The following is a 22,095-nucleotide window of genomic DNA, read 5'->3' as shown; positions in this document are numbered from 1 at the left end:
AAGGGGGAGGGAACCCAATATCCCGCCAAGTAACTCAGGGTCCAGTAGCAGGACGAACACGTGTGTGCCTCCAGGCAGCAAAGGCAGGTTCCAGCAGTGGGCGTGGCAGGACGAATGAGCCGGTAGCTCCACCTTTGAGCAAGCAAGTTCCAGGCTGGGGGAAGGGAGGCCACAATGAGCCACAAGAATGACAGTATCAAAGTCCAGACAGTACTCAGCTATCTTCCAGTTCAGAATTAACAATTGAATAATACGGGGCTGGTGAGATGGCTCAGTGGGTAAGAGCACCTAACTGCTCTTCCGAAGGTCCAGAGTTCAAATCCCAGCAACCACATGGTGGCTCACAACCACCTGAAATGAGATCTGACGCCCTCTTCTGGTGTGTCTGAAGACAGCTACAGTGTACTTACATATAATAAATAAATAAATCTTAAAAAAAAACAATTGAATAATACAAAGACAGTCTTCACATCATGCACAGAAATGTCACCCCAACAACTAAATCTCTCTGTTTCCCTCCCTCTCTCCCTTCTTCCCTCCCTCCTCCCCTCACCTGATCTCTTCTGTTCCTGTTCCCACCTGCCCCCCAGTCCCTTGAGATATCTATTCTACCGCCCCTTCCCAGGGAGATTGACGCATCATCCCCCTCTTGAGCCCGTCTTGTTAACTTATGTTCTCAGGGTCTGTGGATTGTAGCATGGCTGTCATTTACTTTACAGCTAATACTCACTTAGAATGGGTGCACACTGGATTTGCCTTTCCGGGTCTGGCTTACCTGACTCAGGATCATTTTTTTCTAGTTTCATCCACTTGTCTACAAATGTCATGTGTTATTTTTGTAACAGCTGAGTAACACTCCACTGTGTAAATGTACCACATTTTTCTTGTCCATTCTTTGGTTGAGGAACATCTAGCTTATGTTCAGCTCCTGGTTACGAGAATAAAGCTGCCATGAGTATGGCTGTGAATGAACAAGTGTCTTTGGTAGGACAGAGTGTTCCTTGGGTGTACGCCCGGGAGTGGTATAGCTGGGTCTTGAGGCAGATCAGTTCTCAGTTTTCTGAGAAACTGTCATATTGATTTCCAAAGCGAATGTACAAGTTTGCACTCCCACCATGGAGGTGTTCCACATCACCGTGTCCCACATGCTTGCCAGCACGATCTTAGTTATTCTGAGAGGTGTGAGATGGGATCTCAGAGTCGTCTTGATTTATACTTATCTTATGGCTAAGGATGTTGAATATTTCTTTAAGTGCTTCTCAGCCATTTTATTTATTTATTTATTTATTTATTTATTTATTTATTTATTTATTTATTTAATGTATATGAGTACAGTGATGGTTGTGAGCCTTCATGTGGTTGTTGGGAATTTTATTTTAGGACCTCTGCTTGCTCCACTCGGCCCTACTGGAGATTTTTTATTATACATAAGTACACTGTAGCTGTTTTCAGAAGTGCCAGAAGAGGGTGTCAGATCTCATTACGGATGGTTGTGAGCCACCATGTGGTTGCTGGGATTTGAACTCAGGACCTTCGGAAGAGCAGTCAGTGCTCTTACCTGCTGGGCCATCTCGCCAGCCCCTTCTCAGCCATTTGAGATTCCTCTGTTGAGACTCAGTTTGTATCTCCTTGATCTCCTTGAGTTGTCTTATTGCTCTGGGTAGAACTTAAAGTACTGAATTGAATAGATAAGGAGAGAGTGGACAACCTTGTCTTGTCCCTAATTTTAGTGGAATTGCTTTGAGTTTCTATCCACTTAATTTGATGTCGGCTATCTGATTGCAGCCTTCACTCTGTTGAAGTATGTTCTTTGTATCTCTGATCTCTCCAAGACTTTTATCATAAAAGGTGTTGGCTTTTCTCAAAACCTTTTCAGCATCTAAGGAGATGATCCTTGTGGCTTTCTTTTCCTTTCCATTTGTTTATATGGTGGATTACATCGACAGATTTTCATGTTGGAACATCCCTGCATCTCTGGGATGAAGCCCACTTGATCATGGGGTGTGACCTTTTTGATGTGCCCATGGATTTGGTTTGTGAGTATGCTATTGAGTGTTTTTGCATCAATGTTTATGAAGGAAATTAGTCTGTAATTCTCTTTCTTTTTCTTTTTTCTTTTTTTCTTTTTTTTTTTTTTTAGTCTTTATGTGGTTTAGGTAGCAGGGTGACTGTAGCCTCATAAAGTGAATTTGGCAATGTTCCTTCTGTTCTATTTTGTGGAATAATCTCAGGAGTATTGGTATTTGAAAGTATGGTAGAATTCTGCACTAAAACCATCTGGCCCTGGGCTTTTTTTGTTTGGAAGAATTTTGATGATTGCTTCTATTTTCTTAGGGGGTATAGGTTTGATCTTGATTTAACTTCGGTAAGTGGTATCTATCAAGAAAATTTCCCACTTCCTTTAGATTTTCCAATTCTGTGGAACACAAGTTTTTCTGCAAGACATCTATCTGACTGTGCCCCTCTGGCTTTTAGAGTCTCCACTGAGAAGTCAAGCACAGTTCTCGCCCGTTTGCTTTTTTATGTTACTTGGCCTTTTCCCCCTTGCAGCTCTTCAGTTCTTTCTTTGTTCTGTGTGTTTAGTGTTTTGTGGGGAATTTCTTTTCTGATTCAATCTTTGTTATTCTGTTTGCTTCATGTACCTTTAAAGGCATCTCCTCCTTAAGGTTAGGACATTTTTTCTTCTATGATTTTTGTTAAAAATATTTTCTAGCCAGGCGTGGTGGTGCATGCCTTTAATCCCAGCACTTGGGAGGCAGAGGCAGGCGGATTTCTGAGTTCAAGGCCAGCCTGGTCTACAGACTGAGTTCCAGGACAGCCAGGGCTATACAGAGAAACCCTGTCTTGAAAGAAAAAAAATTGTTTTTTCTGGTTTTTTGAGCTGGAAATCTCCTCCCTCGTCTACGCCTATTCTTCCTCAGCTCAATCTTTTCTCGGTGCCCGGATTTCCTGATGTTTTGCACCTGGATTTTTTATTTTCATTTTATTTTTTTAGATTTAACATTTTCTTTGACCACTGTATCAATTTCTTCCATTGTCTCTTCTTTGTCTGAGACTCTGTCTTCCATCTCTGTTCTCTGTTGGTGATGCTGCATCCGTGTTCCCTGTTTGCTTACCTACGTTTTCCATCTCCAGGATTCCCTCAGTTTGTGTTTTCTTTATTGTTTCTATTTCCACTTTCAGGTCTTACACAGTTTTATTCATTTCCTTCAGCTGTTTGTTTTTCTTGGCTTTCTAAAGAGACTCACTCATTTCCTCCTTAAGGACCTCTCGTCGTTATAAAGTTGATTTTAAGGTCCTTTTCTTGTGCTTCAGCTGTGTTGGAATATTCAGGGCTTGCTGTAGTAAGACAGCCATACAGATGTCTTGCAGACGCTAAGAGACCACAGATGCCAGCCTAGATTATTATAACCAGCACACGTTTCAATCATCACAGATGGAGAAAACAAGATATTCCACGACAAAGTCAAATTTAAGCACCATCCACAAATCCACCCAACATAAAGAAATCTGGAGGCGCCATATTGCCCTGGCCACTGTTGATTCTGTTCTTACACTGCCGCCGTCTGGGCATCTAGCTTTGGGGTGTTTATCATTTAGGTGCCAAATTATAAAGTATCTTTGTTGGATAGTTTTTTTCCCTTGGTTTGTTTCCTTTTTGGTCTTCTGAACCGAGTGGCCATGTTTCTAGTGACCTGTGAGTCCTCAGGTCCAGTATGCTGTCTCTGTTGGGGCTTTGTGTGTTGGCGCTGCCTCTGGGATTCTGGGGTTCTGGGAGCTGGGGTGGCCTCTGGAGTCCTGGATAGTAGTATGCCTTCCAGTAGAGCAGGGGACTTCTGCTAGAGTGGGGGCTGGGATATGAAGATGCTGGGGTGATGTTGGGGAGCTAGGCAGGCTCTGAGGAGGCTTTGGATTCCTGCAGGGGTGGGTCTTACCTGGAGCTTTGGTACCGGCGTGGCCTCCTCTGTGGAGCAGCACGGTCTCTGCTGGAGTTGTGAGTGGAGATATAGAGCCAGACTAGTGGTAGCTATGCTCATGTTCCACCTGATGTTCATCTCCCAGTGGATTGTCCGCTCCTGCATGCCTGTTTTATGCGGAAGGTTCCTGCTGTCTAAGCTTAGGGTTTGGAACCAAGGAGAGGGTAGCTGAGCAGAGTCCTCAGGTCTAGTGGTTCCATTACACACATACACACACACACACACACACACACCTGAGCTTTATCACACACACACACACCTGAGCTTCATATCACACACACACACACACACACACACACACACACACACACACACACCTAAGCTTCATCCCTTCTAATAGACACAGATGTCCAAGGGCTCCTGTGATGGATGGTCCCAGGTACCCTTTGTCCTGTGTGCCCCTTTGAGCCCTGGCAGGTGGATGGATCATAGTGTCTGAACATAATCAGTTGGACAATAGCTCTCCCACTGCCCCTGCTGCAGGGTCAGCTGCCCTTCTCTGGGCAACAGTCAAGGCTGGAGTTCCTACGGCTGCTATGAAACGCTGTGGCCAGAATGCAAGCTGGGGAGGGAAGGGTTGACTCAGCTTGCTTGTCCACATCACTGTTTGTCATTAAAGGAAGTCAAGACAGGGACTCAAACAGAGCCGGATTCTGGAGGCGGGAGCAGATGCTAGGCCATGAAAGGGTGCTGCTTACTGGCTGCTCCCCATGGCTTGCTCAGTCTGCTTTCTTATAGAACCCAGGATCACCAGCCCAGGCATGGCACCACGCACAATGGGCTGAGCTTCTCCCATCAACCACAAATTTAAAAAGTTCTTACAACTTGATCTGATAGAGGCTTTTTTTTTCAATAGAGGGTCTCTCCTTTCAGATAACACCGATTATGTCAAGTTGATGTAAAACTGCCCAGAATGGCTGTTTCCCCTCAGTGCTTCTGCAAGGCTCACACCTGGCTGACTGACTTCCATTCAGACTTTGCCCTGGGAGAAAAAGAACCGGGTCTTTTTTTTTTTTTTTTTAAGATTTCTTTATTTAATGTATATGAGTACACCATTGCTCTCTTCAGACACACCAGAAGAAGGCATCAGATCCCATTACAGATGGTTGTGAGCCTCTATGTGGTTGCTGGGAATTGAACTCAGGTCCTCTGGAAGAGCAGTCAGTGCTCTTAACCGCTAAGAGCCATCATCTCTCCAGGACCCAGGTCTTATGTCACAGACTTTGCTGCCCCCTCCCCGAAATCCCTTATCTGTGCCTCTCGGATCACTTTGGGAATAAACAAAGTTTATCCAGTCCTTTCACTTGGGCTGGGGCAGGATTTTAATCCAAAACATGGCTTTCTGTCCTCTTTGTGATGTGTGACAGCTGACACATTGCAGCGCTCTGATGCCACACTGACTCTAGATGGTCAGGGCTGGATCCTGCTCAGATTAACATTGGGGTGGAATGTCCATGGGACAGCAAAGCTCAGAGGAATCTAGTGTCTTGTCTGCCACCATGGAGAGGTGAGCCTCCTGAGCCATCTGAGCATCCTCACTCCAGGAAGAGCTGCCTTCCCCCGCGGCAGCTACTGTTTGCTGGCTGGCTCCTCTCTGTACAGCCACAGATAAACAAAACAGTCATCGGGTGGCGATCTGGAGACATGGCGCTCTGAAACACACGCCTGCCTTTATCTTGCTGCAGAGGCAGGGACCTGGGTTCCACACCCAGAACAATCTAAAAATGGCAGGTATGGTAGAGCACACTTGTGATCCCAGCGCTGGGGAGGCAGAGGCAGGAGCACCCCTGCAGCGTGCTGGCTGACAGCCTAGTTCCAGGTTCAGAGAGAGACGCTCTCTCACAGGAACACAGTGGAGAATGATGGCCCCCTGCATCCTGCCCCACATACATACATACATACACACACACACACACACACATTCACACATATTCACACACACATACACACACATACACATACACACACACACATACATACACACACACACTCACACACACACACACACACACACACACACACGGAGGGAGGGACAGGGGCTGGGGCTCAATGGTAGAGCACCCTCTCAGTGTGTATGAGGCCCTGGCTTCCACCCTGCACCCCCTCACCCACTAAAAAGAAAGAGGATTGAGTAAGAAACTCCCTTCCTCCATCATTCAAAGAAGAAAGAAAGAAAGAAAGAAAGAAAGAAAGAAAGAAAGAAAGAAAGAAAGAAAGAGAAGAAAGAAGGAAGGAAGGAAGGAAGAGAAAGAAAAGAAAAGAAAAGAAAAGAAAAGAAAAGAAAAGAAAAGAAAAGAAAAGAAAAGAAAAGAAAAGAAAAGAAAAGAAAAGAGAAAAAAAGGCTTATATGTGAATTCTGGGAGGTTTGAAAAGATGAGGTTTTGTGACACAAACGACACACCTGAGGTGCTGCCAGCCATGAGCTGAAGGGGATTTGCAGACAGTATCGCAGTGGGCTCCTGGGGCCCCAGGGGTCTCTGAAGTGATACCCTCAAGGAGGAGAGGAGAAGAGACAAGGCCTGGCCTGAATTCCTTCCTCATGGCCCGTCAGTGCCTCCTGCCTAGCGGACTGTGACTGAAGAGGATGCCATTTGTGGTGGCTGCTCCTGTACTTCCTGTCAGGTCTCCTCACAAGGGTGAGCTGGAAAACAGAACAGAGAGGACGCCAGAGTGTGAGACCCTGCAGTGTCCTGTCCCTGCTTCTGAGGAGCCCATCTGGATCTGCCTGTGATTACGGCCTCAGCTGGCAAAGACGAAGGAAGAGTACAGTGCGGGTATCTGGGGTGACGGCGATGGTGGTAGTGTGGTGGTGCCGATGAAGACAGTAGCCATCGTAGTGACGGTAGTGAGAAGACAGAAACAGAGGTGATGGCGATGTGTCGATGTTGCTGATGGTGATGGTGATGGTGGTGGTTATAAATACGATGACGGTGATGTAATGGTGGTGGTGATGGTGGTGATTGGTTGTAGTAGGGGTGGTGGAAGCAAATGCTTATTTGTTCATTCTCTCATTTAACCTCACCACTTTACGTGGAAGACCTCATTCTGGAGACAAGAAAAGAGCAGGAACTGGTAAGGCCATCTTTGAGCCTTTGGTTTCCTTGATGGGAGCCCTTGAAGTGAACCCAACAGCAGTCCTGGCTCTGTGAAGAACAGGTGTTCACCTCGTCCAAACGAGTTTAATGAGACTCCCCAGAGAGGTGAGCCGCCATCATCATCTCAGGCTGCCTTCCTCCCCAAGGGCACAGGGCTAGCACAGCTGGCACTCGGAAATGCTGCAGTCCCAGGTGTGACCACCAGGTGGCGAAGCAGCAGCACCGCGCCCTGCCCCCAGCAGCCCTAGAAAAGCAGAAAATACAAATCAAAAATTCCTTGGCCTGGACGTGAAAGTCAGTTGGAGATTCCGGAAGCCTTCTGGCAAATCCTGGAGGTTTGACCTTCTGCTAAGCAAGCCTGGAGAAGTCCGTGACAGGCAAAGGGCAGGGAGGGAGCTGGAAGGAAGTAAATTCCACCCCACCACCCCCCCACCCGCCCTTCCCCCCTACGCTTTGGATTTCAGCCTCCTGGAACCAAGAGATCTCTCCGCACAGCAGAAGGGCCAGGGGCTCAGGGGAGGGCAGTGCTGTGCATGAGAGCCCGGCCTGTTTTGTAAACACTGCTCTGTTCCACAGACTAAAAACCAGAGGGCCAGGGAGTTGAGGCCATGCCTCAAGGTTAACTCCCTATGGCTGGGCCTGGTCTAACCCTCTCTACCACCTCCCACGAGGTCCTCTGGCCTGGTTACTCTATCTCTCTGGATCCTCTACTGCAGACAGTACAATGAGCCCCTGCCGAGTCCCCACATCGATCCCCCAACCCACAAGGGAGGTTCCTGGAAATTCATGGTCCTCACCCATGCACAATTCTCTCCAGAACCTACCCAGGGCTGTGACTTGGCTGAGATTCTGACCCATATCCTGTATTTCAGACCTGCTGGGGGCCACTCAGCCACTGCCCATGGGGCATCCAGGAAAGCTCAGGCTTTGGCGTCTGGTTTGAATTTGAGTTTGGCAGTGTGACTTTGGCCAAGTTGCCTGCCTCTCTGAGCCTTGTTGTCTTGTTAGAAGGGGTGAACACAGGTTTCTCTCTTGGGCTGCTATGAGAAGAGAATGGGGGCACACGGGCACAGCTGTCACCTGGGGACACAGCTCAGATGCTGCACTAAGGCTCAGGCTGGCTTCATCCTACAGGGAACATGGGAGATGGGTTGGCTTTGGGTGACCATGCGCATCCACTCGGGCCCTTGAGTAACTTCAGAGAGATTCTGAGAAATGGCAGCCAGGGCTCCACCCTGAAGATTTCAGCCTGATAAAGACAGCCTCAGACAGCCGTCTGGATAGATGGTTAGGTGGGTGAAGGCCTGAGGACCTGAGTTCAATGCCTGGGTTCCATATAATGGAGAGAGAGAACCAACCCTGCAGGTTACCTTCTGACCTATACACATGCTTGCACACACATGCAAATATTCACACATACACATACCCCCAAATAGCCAAGTAAATAAACAAACAATGACTGGCAGCATCAGCCTCTGAACTCACTGGGTCTGGCGAGGCCAATGGTTTCCTGCTCAGACAGCCCTATGCCAAGAGTCTAGGCTCTGGAGTGAGAAGAGTCAGGGATAGCAGCCCAGGGTGAGGTTAAACTTTTACTGCCCCCAGGTAAGGAGCTGCTACAGCCAGTCCCTCTGCGCCTAGGACTCAGCAACAACACAGCCCAGTGCTGGAGGTTGGGTAGGTCCATTTGGCTTTTCTCTCTTGAAGTCAGAGAAGACTTGGGCCTCTCCATCCTAACCTGGTAGCAGCCTTGCCATCTCAGGCAGCCCAGCACAGTCAGCCCTCTATCTTATGTCCCCTCCATAATGCTGGGACATTGCAAAGATGCTCCTGGAGACAGGACAAGGGGATGTGTTATTCCCAGCTGGTCCCCATGAGTGGAGCATGGAGGAGCCTGGGGCATGTGGCATCAGAGAGGACTAGCAGGACTAGCGGGTCTTAGTTCTCTTCTTCTCCCAACGGCTACCAGCAGCTCCATCCATAACATGCAAGGAGCTTCTGGCCAGGGCTGGGATGTGGGGCTGCAGATCCGCACCTTGCTTCTCCCCACCCCCATGCCGCCTTCCTACCTGCTTCTAGAGAACTTGAACCACCTCTGCTGGGTCTGTGCTGGACAAGAGCTCAGAGGTGCTCGCTAACCTGGCCCTCGAGGCCCTCCTGGCTGCCTCCATCCCACCCAACCCCACCCTGCAGCTTCACCAGTGCTGCCACCTACCTCTACCACCCACAATGGCAGTTCCTGGAACCTAATCCCACAGCCACAGAGCCATGTGTGGATGACTGGGTCTGTGACCACAGTTTTACATTCATGATTGTAACCAGAGTAAGGAGCCCCAGACCTGTCCTGCACAGCTTGCCTCCTCCCTAGCCTTGCATGACTAACCACATGTGAAAGTCCTGTACAGGGCTGGGGAGGTGGCTCAGTTGGGAAGGTGCTACTGAAGACCAGAGTGCAACCCCCCACCCCCCAGGGCCCATATAAGAAGGGATCAAGTGGACGATGCTAAGGGGCAGGGGCGGGAGGATCCCTGGGGCTCGTTGGCTAACTCATTCAACTGAATCAGTGACCTCCAGCTTCAGTATGAAACACTGTCTCAAACTATAAAGGGACTGAGAAAGATGTCTAAGGTCAGCTTACGGCTTCAGCAGTTACACACACATGCACCCACACACACATGCACCTACACACGTGTGCACTCACACACATGTACTCACACACATGCACCCACACACACATGCACCTACACACGTGTGCACTCACACACATGTACTCACACACATGCACCCACACACACATATGCACCCCCACACAGCAACACACAAGACAATGCTACAGTTACCCAGTCAATATGGGAAGGCAGATTGCAGATTTGGCCTCTCCACAGGTGAAGGACCACTGAGATGTGGCCTTGCCATGGGGGAAAGACTGAAGACAAAAGGCAGTCACAGCCAGAAGCCTGGTAGGGGCAGGGGCAGAACATGGCACAGGTGAGGAGGCTGGATAACCAACCTAAGACGATCCCCTCTGAGACAGAGTAGGGTGTGCGTGCGGAACAACCTTAGCAGAGTTCTTTAACCAAACTGGAGTGTACTGGAATGGACCTACAGGGGTGGACCTAAGGAATAGTTTGTTCAAATGGAAAGGGGGGAGGGGACAGGCAGAGAGGGAGAGAGAGACAGAGAGAGACAGAGATAAATAGAGAAACCATGCGGTTTACATATATTTGCATGTAAGTACATGAGAAAGCCAGGGGTCAACCTTGGATCATACCTCAAAAGCCACGAACCTCTTAAAATGTGTGTGTGTGTGTGTGTGTGTGTGTGTGTGTGTGGTGTCGTGTCTATGTGCATATAGGTGCAAGTGCCTACACACACCTGCAGGGTCCACAGAGGGTATCAGGGTCCTGTGTTGCTCTGTCTATCATTCCTTTGATCCCGTGTCACTCTGTCTATTATTCCTTTGGTCCTGTGTCACTCTGTCTATCATTCCTTTGATCCGGTGTCACTCTGTCTATTATTCCTTTGGTCCTGTGTCGCTCTGTCTATCATTCCTTTGATCCCGTGTTGCTCTGTCTATTATTCCTTTGGTCCTGTGTCGCTCTGTCTATCATTCCTTTGATCTCGTGTCGCTCTGTCTATTATTCCTTTGAGGCAGGTTCTCTCCCTAACCCTGGCCTCACATTTTCTCAGCAAAGTCAGCAAACCTGACCCTTCTGTCCCTGCTCCCCTCAAAGCTGGGGTTACAGGCATGATACAGACGCCTGGATTATTGTGAGGGTGCTGGAACCCTAACTGTGGTGCTCATGATTGCATAGCAGGGGCTCCTAAGTCTCTGAGCCCCACTTTGTTGTGACCCAGGGTCTCCCACTGTGACAGTGAGCCCACAGGGCGTCCCGTCCACCTCCCCGTATGAGGATCACTGGCTTGCACCACTGTGCTCCTTGTTATGGGTTCTGGAGACGGAACTTACTTATTTACGCTTCTGCAGCAAGCAGGTGCCTACTGGTCTCTCTGGACTCCTCCTTCAGCAGAGAATTCAATCGTTTGGCTTGAACTTCTGACTGCTTATGGGTGACCCAGGTTCAGATATAAGCTTGGGGCTCACCCATCCATACAATAGCAAGGCTGGCTTAGCAGACTCTCTCCTGTCCTGTCACCTTTTGTGACAAGAACTGTTCACAGGCTGACCTTTGAGACATGCCCTCACGTACTCCTGTCACTGTCTCTATTGAGCAAATCAAGCTATCAAATACAAGGTGGATTGTGTACAGGAGCTGGGCTTCCAGTGGGGCACACAAACCTCCCATCATCTACCTGCCCCTGGGATCACAGTGGGGAATGTGCCCTGAGGGCTCAGGCTGGCCAGGCTCCTGGGAGAGACCCCCAACTCACTCTTCCACCAGCCACCCCTTCCATGTAACACGGAATCCGCCAGGCTTCTCTCTCCTCCAGTGGAACCCCGGTATGTAGCCCCCAAAGCCTGAAGCACCCAGGCCAGTCCATCCTCAAGGCTGGGATCCTGGCAGGAGCCTTTATCTGGGGCCTTTTCTCCCACCGGTGAGTATTTCCTTTCCTCCCAGCTCCTCAGGACAGAATAACTATCTGGGAGCAGAAGGCATTAAGGTGTTAGGTAAACTCCAGTGTTCCCAGGCAGAGGGGGTTCCCTCTCAGGACATCCATGCACTGCCACCGAGGCAGCCCCAGGGGACTCAGATCTAGGTGCCCCATGCCAAAGCCATATTCTTGACCTCAAGTTTGCACTGACCCTGAGAACAAGGCACTACCATTTCAATCCACGAAGCCTCCCATGTTTGTAGAAGCTCTGAGGAGGCAGAGCTGGCTGCCCTCCTCTCCTTTGGGCAGGTGCCGTACCCTGTGGAGGGTCCCAGGGCCCCGTGTGCTCATCTTCACAGGCTGGGCACCAGCCGATGCCAGGCTGTGGCTGTGGCTGTGGCTGTGGCTGGTGCACCTTGGCTCCCCATTTCTTTATCTGCTGTGGCCCTGTGGCCTTCAGTTCCCGAGTGCCTTGGGACTGGCCAGCATCACTCTGCCCATTCCATGCTAAGCAGGCATCCCAGAAGCTTTCCCTCTTTCTCCTGCCCTGGAGCAGGAGGGGCCTGAACCTCACCCTATCACTTACAGTGGCTGAGTGGACCACAACCCGCAGGAGGGCTGTTACCATGACAATCATGGGCCGTACTTACAGCACAGGCCAGATGGCCTTGGCTGGCCTGGCCTTTGCCCTGCGGGACTGGTGATACCTCAGCTGACTATGTCCACCCCCTTCTTGGCCACCTGCCTGCTGTCCTGGTCAGTGCAGAATAAGGCCTCTTTTCATGGGAGACCTGTAGGGGTCTCTTTATCTCACCGTCTAGCTGGCCACATCCCACTGGGAACCACAGGAAGACAGTGACACTCACCATTTGTGAGTGTTTCATCCAGAAGTCTATGGTTCCTGCCAAATGGGGACCTGAAGTGGAAACTTAAGGGTTCTTTGGAAAGTCAGTTGTGTCAGATGGTGTTTTGCTGGGGCAAACGCATGAAGGAGTGCTCTTCTGAAGTGGACACAGGTGAGAGGATGTTCTGCTAATAAGGCAAGCATGTGAGAGGACACGCGATGAAGGATTCTTCGCTAATGACACCTTACAGTGTGCATAGTTGAGCTGCATCTGTCAGGACTCCATAGAGAGAAATGTACCAAAAAACTTCTGGTGGTGTGCTGAGGCTTCTTGCTTCCAAGGTTCAATTGGCAGAGTGACATCAGCTAAGACAGACTCATGTGCTGAGGCAAGATCCATGGAAGACACGTGATGTTTGGAGGGAGTATAAATAGTATAAATAGGACTCAGCAGACCGTGAGAGGGCTTGCTTGGAGAGGTAGCTGTACGACGCTTCTTGGTCTTGTGTCTTTGCTGATCTTCACTTCACTGAGAGGCACAGCCAAGAACTTTTCCTGGAGTCCTGCTGGTCCCTCCTGCTGACTCGAGCTGAGGCTGAGGCTGAGGCCTGGCTGTCTCTGCTAGGTCATGCCACCGCTGCTGATTCATGTTTGCTGTCCTGAACTCTATCGAATTGGACTGCTGGTGTACCTGTGATGTGTTCACGAGTGGACCGAGCTGCCGCCGCCTGCTAACCTGTAAACTGAACTGCCAATTTCCAGACAACACAGGAGTCGCTCCAGAGAACCTTTCTAAGCAGGTCCACTTCCCCTGTATCCTTTCTTTCCTACTACCTCTGGTGGGTGGTGGGAGGTCAGAGTGTTTAAGAACCATCATTAGAAGTAGGCTTTGAAAAAATTAAAGTTACAGGGACCACGCAACATTGACTTGAGAGGGGGCATTACCAACACTTAAAACCAGGAGTTAAAAACAGAAACAAGCAATACTCTCATCTTTTATTGGAAAATGGGAAGGTTCTGGGTCCCACCACCTTCTCCATCACATCATCTCTACCATCTCCCCACCATCATCACCATTTTCCCCCTCATAATTCCCAACCTTCCCATCATCCCCACCATCACCACCACCATTGCCATGCCCACCGTTCCCACCATCAGCTCCATCACTATTATCCTTACTATCACTGCCCATCACAATATCACTGTTACCACCTGCCTCGCCTCGGATCACAGCCAGTGTGTCTCCCACGTGCCTCATAGAACCCTTGATGTCTCCAGGGAAATGAATCTGTTACTTGAGGCTAGCTATTTTAAGAAAACACGTGGCAGATATTCTGCAGAGGACAGAAGACACAGAACTCTGTGAAGATACCAGGAGAGCTACCAGAAACAGGCCAGCTAGCAGGGCCCAAGGTGCAAGAGGGCCAAACGAGCCCTTGGAGAACAGTAAGGGGCCAGCTTAGCCAGGGTGGGCATGCCATGGTGCCAGCCATCAGGGTTGAGAAGGAAGGTTAGGGCTTTGTGTAGCGAGCGCCTGACAAGCGACTCGTGGCTGCTCCTCATCCAGTTTGGGAAGCCAGGCCTGCTGTAGGCAGCTCATGGGTAGAGCAAGGCCCCAGAGGTGACAAATGATGATTGTTTCCTTACAAGCCATTTCACAGATGGGAAAAGTGAGTCCCAGGGGCGTGAGTAGTTGCTGGAGGGAAACTGAACTTGAACTTTGGCCAAGCAGCTTCCTGTTCCCCTTCCATCATCCACCATGCCCTGCACAGAGAGGCCCTGCCTTAGAGAAGCTCTGGCGATTAGCACATGCCCCTGTAAGCACACTGAGTTGGCAGTGACATCCAATGGAACCTCTGAAGAATGAAGATCCGGCTTGCCTGGAACCTGGTCTTCATTAACACCAAAGTTGGGGCTGGGAGTGTGGCGCAGTGGTTAGAGCTCCTGTCTATCATGCAGAAAGCCCTGGGTTCGATCCCCAGCACCACAGAAAACAGGATACGGTAGGCTAGCCTGGGCTACATGAGCTCGTCTCAGAAACTAAAAGCCGGAAAAGCCCCAAGATCTAAGAAGGAAATCATTTGTTTTGCACTATAGTTAACCACCTAAAGGTTATAGTCACAAATAATACATCTCTGAACAAAAAGAATGAGATCAAATAATTTTTTTTTGCAATCTTTCATTTTTACGGTTTTTTTCCCCTCCTTCTTCTTGATAAATTAGAAGGAAGCCAACATCCAGAGCCCACCCCCACCCCCACCACCAACCTCTTCAAGGCTTCCTGGCTCTCCCAGGGACCACAGAGTATCTTTTGTTATTCAAATCAGAAGCTTTGAAGTTCTAACCCTACCATTACCCACAACTCTCTGTTGTTCCCTCCGAAGGTTCCAGATCCTTTCCAGTCCTCCTCAGTCAGTGCTCACACACGACTGAAACACGGGAGACTGTCACACGGGGCTTTGCCTCTGCAGCCCTGGCCCCTCAGTCAGTGCTCACACACGACTGAAACACGGGAGACTGTCACACGGGGCTTTGCCTCTGCAGCCCTGACCCGGGCTGGGTCTACCTGGCAAAGCCATCAGTGCCTTTTTGATGGGTGTAGGGACTGACTTTTAGAATGGTGTGGAATAACTTTCTCTTGTGGTCAATGTTAAATCCAAGCACCGTGGAGTTGGGGGATGTGGCCACACTGTCCTTGAGAGGGACTGAGTCAGGGAGCCTGGGAGGCCCTCCAGGCCCCTGTGGTTCTGCCCTGGGATGCTGTCCCCAGCTGGGGGACATGCTTCCAGAAGCAGAGGCATAAAACCTTTTGAGGTCCCTCTGCTGTGGACAAGCCTGACTGTGGGAGGGGTGTCCTGCATTCACCGGGCCACCTCATGTCACTAGCTAAGTCTGACAGGCAGGACACTGAGCTGGCAGTGGCCTCCAGGCAGCCAGTGTGAGATGCTGCTGCATGCTGTGGCATACACCTAACTGTGGCTCTGCCTGCAGCTCCTCCTTAATGTTGTTCTGCTATGGCCTGGCCCTAGACCTGCAAAGCTCAGGCAGGGACATTTTCCTCTTGCAGAGCCTCTTTGTTGCAGTGGACTTACAAGACCAAGCCACAACCACCCCATTGCCCAGGTGCTGGGCCACCGCATGGCCCTGGTGGACTCCACTTGGGCTACGGTCATAGTACAGCCTGGCCTGTGACCATTGCAAAGCCCCTGAGCATTTTCCTGAAGAGGAAACTGGAGTTCACAGAAGTAAAGCAGTTTCCCAGAGTACATAGTGACTCAGCCTGGTCTTGGACCTGAATGAGTGTGTGCGTGCGTGTGTGTGTGTGTGTGTGTGTGTGTGTGTGTGTCTGTGTGTCTGTGTGTGTATGTGTGTGTGTTACTTTTGGCTTCAGTTGTTTTGAGAAGGGTTTCAAGTAGCCCAGGCTGGCCTCAGATTCCCTACACAGCCTTAGATGACCTTGAACTCCTGGTCTTCCTGCCTTAGCGCCCTGCTGCTGGGGTCACAGGTGGGTACCATCATGTCAGACAGCAGTAGCAGCTGTTTTCTTCTTCTTCTTCTTCTTCTTCTTCTTCTTCTTCTTCTTCTTCTTCTTCTTCTTCTTCTTCTTCTTCTTCTTCCTCCTCTTCCTCCTCCTCCTTCTCCTCCTCCTCTGACCCGTCCAGCAGGTCCAGTTATTTGAGGGTCACGAGGGGACCTCCTCCTAAGAACCAAATGGGGGGTAGAGAGAGACGAGGGCCTTGTACGGAAACCGTTCTGAAGTTGTATCAAGGCCCCAAATCTATTGAAAAAGGTCCAAGGCTTAAATGCACAAGCAAAAGGGGAAGTACAGATACTTATCAGTGGGAGGGGTAGGGCAATACAAGCAAAAGGAGAAGTACTTATGGGAGGGGGGCAATAGAAATCCTTTCTTTTGGCAGCTACACGGGGAAGCAGGAACTTGGTGGTATCAGGGTGTAGTCAGGACATCGGCAATGACTTAGGGCTGGAACATCCCGTGGTTGTTCTCAGAATCCATGTGTCGCTGGCCCGTTTTTGACCCCTTTTTCTTCTCGGGGGAGAGGCCCAATTTAGAGATCAAGAGTTGTCTTAATAGCTCCCAACACTCCTCCTCCTCTTCCTCCTCTTCCTCTTCTTCCTCTTCCTCTTCTTCTTTGTCTTCTTCCTCCTCCTCTTCCTCCTCCCCTTCTCCTTTTCCTTTGAGACAGAGTGTCACTAGTAGCTCTGGATGGACTGAAACTTGCTATGTAGACCAGGCTAACCCCTTGCCTCTGCCTCCCAGGTGCCTCCATACCTGGCATTCCAGTGTCTTCTTTCTTGTTAATGCAGCTGGCTTCTATGTCCAGAGCTGTGTGGCCCTGTGCTCTGTACTACAATAGCCAGGAGGAAGGCAGAGAGATGCCCCCTGCTGGCAGCCAATGAGGTCTGAGTGGGGTGCAGGGTAAACTGTGCCTGACCCTGGGCCACAGAACCTCCTCCCACCCAAGAGTATGTGGAGCGCTGAGAATGTTTTCAGAGATGGAGTCTTTCCAATGCAACTGCACTTGCCGTGATAAAACGTCATAACCAAGACAGCTGCAAGAAGGAAGGGTTGATGTGGCTTACGGTACAGGGGGTCACAGTCCACAATGGTGGAGCCCAGGCTGCTAAAAGCCAAGTGCCAAGGACTCAAGTTGCAACCACACACAGGAAGCAGAGAGGGCAACGTTAGAACAGTGGTGGGGGTCTTCAGAAACCTCCCAGCCCACCCAGGGCCATCCTCCTCCAGCAAAGCCCACCTAACCCTCCACAAACAGCCACTCAAGCTTACGGGGGCATCACACTAAAACTACCAGGCTCCCCCACCGTGCACATGTGCAGGTGTATGTACACACATGTAAACACGTGCAAAATCAAAGGTCAACCTCAAGTGTTTTTCTCAGAACTGTCTTCTAGATCCTTTAAAAAAAAAAAAAGCCCAGGCTGGCTCAAACTCCCAGAGATCCACCTGCCTCTGCTCCCCTGGTGCTTAGGTTAAAGGTGTGTGCCACCAAGCACACCATTCATATCTCTCAAGACAGGATTTCTCTGTCTTCCCTGTCTTACAGAGGCTGGGGGTTTGCCTCGGTGTGTGCCTTGGGCACTACCCTTACCTCACCATCCTCAGTCCCAGGGGTAAAAAATAAAAGGTCTTGTAGAGACTGGAGAGAGGGTACAGCTTGGTGCAGTGCTTGTCTCAAAAACACGAAGGCCTGGCCGATCACACGCGTGTTAAAGCCTGGTATGGAGGTGACTGATCACACGCGTGTTAAAGCCTGGTATGGTGGTGCCCTTTACCATCTCAGTGCTGGGGAGGTAGAGACCATGGGTGCTGGGGCCAGCTGGCAGGAAGTCTAGCCTAAAAAGCAAACTCCAGCCAGAGTCACTTTTGAGACTTCTGACATAATCTCCCTTGAGCAGGGAGGGGGCAGGAATTCCTGCTCTTATAACCAACGGCTCCTCCTTCGCTTCTGCCTCCTCAGATGTTAAGTGGGGGCCACAGGGAAAACAAGGCCTGGCCTGGGAAGAGAGTGGGTGAAATGCTCACTTCCGGAGGGCCTAAGCTCAGTCCCCAGAACCTTGGGGGTGTGGGGGGGCAGGTATGGTGATGGGGCCTTATAATCCCAGCACTCAAGAGGCAGACACAGCGGATCCCATGGCTCACCAGCCAGCTCCAGGCTGGTGAGAGATCCTGTCTCACAAAACAAGCCAGATGGACATGGTGACACATACCTTCAATCCCAGAGGTCCAGGCAAGTCAGGGCTACGTACAGAGACAAAAAAACAAAAAAATAAGATAAACATCACCTGAGGACTGACACTCAAGGTTGGACTATGACATCCACACTCATGCTTAACATGTACATGGGGGTGGGGGAGGGGAGGGGGAGAGGGAGAGAGGCAGGAAGGCAGGCAGGCAGAGTCATCTTCCAGATTAGCTGGGTTAGTCTAGAGTCCCAGTGAATGGCTCTCACTAGTTTCACTAGATGGACTGTCCCTACAGCTGCTATATCCTTGGGCCCATAGGGATCTCTCCTGTTGGGCAGGAGCCAAGGCCACAGCTATAATTATTATAGTAGTTGGTTCTTTGCTACTTAGTAAGCCCTTCCCCTTTTATTCAGTGCTGGGCCAGGATGCTAGGCCCTCCTGTGTGCTAGACTGGCGCTCCATCTCTAAGCCACAAATGCAGCCCACTTTCTAGCTTGATGTAGCACCGTGTCAAAGCAGCAGCAGTATTGCCGACTAATTTCACTGTTACGGGGATGGCAGTTCAGACAGGTAATGTCATTCATCTAAGGACCCCCCCCCCCAATGAAAGGCAGGGAAGTGTAGTTAATTTGCTCATTTAGAAACATGATTTATGTATTATTTTACTTGTATGAGTATTCTGATTACATATATGTATGTGTACCGTGTGTAGGTCTGGTATCTGAGAAGACCTGAAAGAGGCATTGGATTCCCTGGGAACACGAGTTACAGACAGTTGTGAATCACCACATGAGCGCTGGGAACCAAACCCAGGTCCTCTGCAAGAGCAGTCAGTGTTCTCAAGGCTGAGCCACCTCCCCAGTGGCTGTCAGAGTACCCATCGCCATGTAGCCTGGCTGAGCTGAAGCTCACTGTTTACATCAAGCTGTGCCTGAACTCCAGGCAATCCTCCTGCCTCAGTCCCTAGGATCACAGACTTTCATCATGTAGTTGATGTAGTATGTCACTGAACTCCTTCTGTTATGTACCTGCAGTGCTCCAGGTGCAGTTCTGGGCACAGTGACAAACCAGATATCAGAAGTGGCCATTATGGGAAGCATCTGGCTCTAAAAATGTCACCAGCGGCTGGCTGAAATCCCCGGGGAAGGAGGTGGCCTCTTCTCTAATCCAACCAAGGAAGCACATGATGACCAGGATGGGTCACCCTGGCAGGGCGGGCGACATGGCTCCTCCTGTCGCTGGAGGTAACTCTCACTCCAGTTCTCTCCTTCATGAACACAGTCTCCATCCAAGCAACATGGCTGCCCTCACCACCCCTCCACTCAGCACCCCAACTGGAGATTAGCCCTTGAGACTCCCCACCATGTCCCCACTGTGAGATGGGAGGAAGGCACCTGCCCCCCAGGGTTGATTATGGGGCCAACAGATCTTAGCTCAAGAGGGAGCTCAGTAACCAGGATGCTAGCAGCTGCCATGTGCGGATGGGTTGTGCATGGTCTCAAGGCATTCCCCAGAGGAAGCCTGTGGGAGCTGGGATCCAGCCCAGGACTGGCCTGGCCTGCCACCTGCCCTACAGGGGTAGTGAATATTAAGAGAAAGGGATTGCTTTAATCACTTCCTAAGATTCTTGCCTCTTCTGGGTTTATACATGGTCTGAACACTGGACAGACAAGATCAATGAGAGTTTAATTCATCATCGTCAGAGCCCAGTGAGGACACCCCTGCCACTGCACTGGGCCCCAGGGCCTGCACCCAGTGACAAAACAAATACCCAGGAGCTGCGGGAGGGAGACAGGCTCTGAAGTACTAGGTAACTTCTGGCTTCTGTGGAATATGTGATCAGCTTGCTTGCTGGTGGGCAAAGAACCGAAGTCTACTAGGTTAAAGACCCCAGAAGCCGCGTGTGGCCCTTTAGTGCAGTGGGGACCCTCTCACACACTACACTGTTTTATTTCCTTGAAACTACCAAACCATTGACGCCTCCTTAGCTCTGGATGCTTCGCAGGATGTGAACTGGCCCCTGGAATCCACATGGTCCCCACACACACAGTCCCCTGCCCCCTTCACCATACACAGCCCCCCTACTCCCCAAAGACTCATGAAGCCCAGCTGAAGAGGAATATGGTGGCACACATTTGTAACTAGGAGACTGAGGCAGGAGCATTACAACTTAGAGGCCAGGCTGGCCTACAGTGAGACCTGAGGGTGGAGAAGGAGGGGGAGGGGAAGGGGGAGAGGAGGAAGTAGGGGGCGAGAAGAATTCAGACCCTTTGCTTAAACCCTCCCACCGTTCATGAAAAGATCATACACTGGACTGGCAAAATGTCTCAGCAGGTGACGGGGCGGTGCTTGCTACCAAACTCCAATACCTGAGTTTGATCTTTAGGACCCACATGGCGGGTAGGAGAAGAGGACTGACTCCAGCAAGTTGTTTTCTGATCTACACACACCACCACCACCACCACCACCACCATGCACACCTACACACATACACACACACAACCACAGAGTCCCACATGTTTATTCCCCTATAGGTCCCCAGCCTTGGTTATCACTGAAGCTCATTACCATTCTGCTCTTCCAATATTTGAGAGTCATCCTGGAATTAAATTAGAAATCAGTAACAAGCCTGCTGCATGACCACAAAGCCCAGAGTTCAGATCACACGTAACAAAGCCAGGTGTCCTATGCATACTAGTAACCCCAGCTCCAGGAGAGGCAGAGGCAGGAGGATGGCTGGGTTTGCTGGCTTCTAGCCTGGTCAAGAAAACACGGGCTCCAGGTTCAGGGTAACAGCCTGCTAGAAGGAATAGGCAGAGAGTAATCGAGAAGACACGTGATAACCCTTTCTTGTCTACACACACACACACACACCCCTACACATGCACACACACAGAAGTAAATCTTACTTTAAAAAAAAAAAAAAGCTGGGCATTGGTGGCGCACGCCTTTAATCCCAGCAGTCTGGAGGCAGAGGGAGGTGGATTTCTGAGTTCGAGTCCAGCCTGGTCTATAGAGTGAGTTCCAGGACAGCCAGGACTACACAGAGAAACCCTGTCTCGAAAAAAACAAAAACCAAACAAAAAACAAACAAAAAAAAAAAAACAAAATCAAAAAAACAGTAACAAAAAGAAATCTAGATTCTGGGTATAGAGACTGTGATGGTTTGTATATGCTTGGCCCAGGAGTGGCACTTTAGAAGGTGTGGCCCTGTTGGAGTAGGTGTGTCACTGTGGGCATGGGCTTGAGACACTCATCCTAGTTGTCTGGAAGTCAGAATTCTGCTAGCAGCCTCAGAGGAAGATATAGAACTCTCAGCTCCTCCTGCATCATGTCTGCCTATAGACACTGCCATGTTCCCACCTTGATGATAATGGACAACCTATGAACCTGTAAGCCAGCTCCAATTAAATGTTGTCCTTATAAGAGTTGTCTTGGTCCTGGTGTCTGTTCACAGCAGTGAAACCCATAAGACAGAGTCACATGCCTTTAAGTCCAGCACCCAGAAGACTGAGGTAAGCAGAGTTCAAGTCCAGCTTCATCTATATAGCAAGTTACAAGCTAGCCAGTGCTATGTAATGAGACCCTGTTAGAGAGAGGGAGAGAGAAATTTTTTAAAAGACTGACTTTAACCTAACTAAACAAAGGAAATAACAAATAGAAGAAACCCAAGAAACAGAAAAACAATAAAGAAAATCAGTAAAAGCTTAAGTTGCTTCTTTGGAATGATCAATAAAATTATAAACTTCTAGCTGGAGGGGACAGGCAAGAGAAACTTACTCTAAGTGCCACCATTTCATTTTCAGACTCCATTTAATCAGAGAGAGATCTTGTGCGTGCCCGACTCGCCAGCAAGAACGACGCTGCAACAGGATCCTTCTGCACACGTTTATTGGGAGAG

The 22,095-nt window shown here is 49.9% G+C and overlaps 1 long non-coding RNA gene across 3 annotated transcripts; it reads left to right on the top strand.

Annotated features, from left to right (window-relative positions):
• The first annotated feature begins 13,083 nt into the window (after positions 1-13,083).
• Positions 13,084-22,083, top strand: LOC115030002. 3 transcript variants are annotated; one of them, XR_003835601.1, is made up of 4 exons: positions 13,084-13,283; positions 14,132-14,473; positions 18,907-19,438; positions 22,001-22,083. It is a non-coding gene; the product is annotated as an uncharacterized LOC115030002 (long non-coding RNA). The 3 variants fall into 3 exon arrangements; XR_003835600.1 differs by lacking the exon at positions 22,001-22,083 and having other exon boundaries at positions 18,907-20,353; XR_003835599.1 differs by lacking the exons at positions 18,907-19,438; positions 22,001-22,083 and having other exon boundaries at positions 14,132-15,736.
• The last annotated feature ends 12 nt before the right edge of the window (positions 22,084-22,095 follow it).

This window comes from Mus caroli, chromosome 19 (assembly GCF_900094665.2).
Source record: "Mus caroli chromosome 19, CAROLI_EIJ_v1.1, whole genome shotgun sequence".
Classification (NCBI taxonomy): domain Eukaryota; kingdom Metazoa; phylum Chordata; class Mammalia; order Rodentia; family Muridae; genus Mus; species Mus caroli.
Note: the sequence above shows the minus strand (reverse complement) of the source record. Positions and strands in the feature narration are given on the sequence as shown.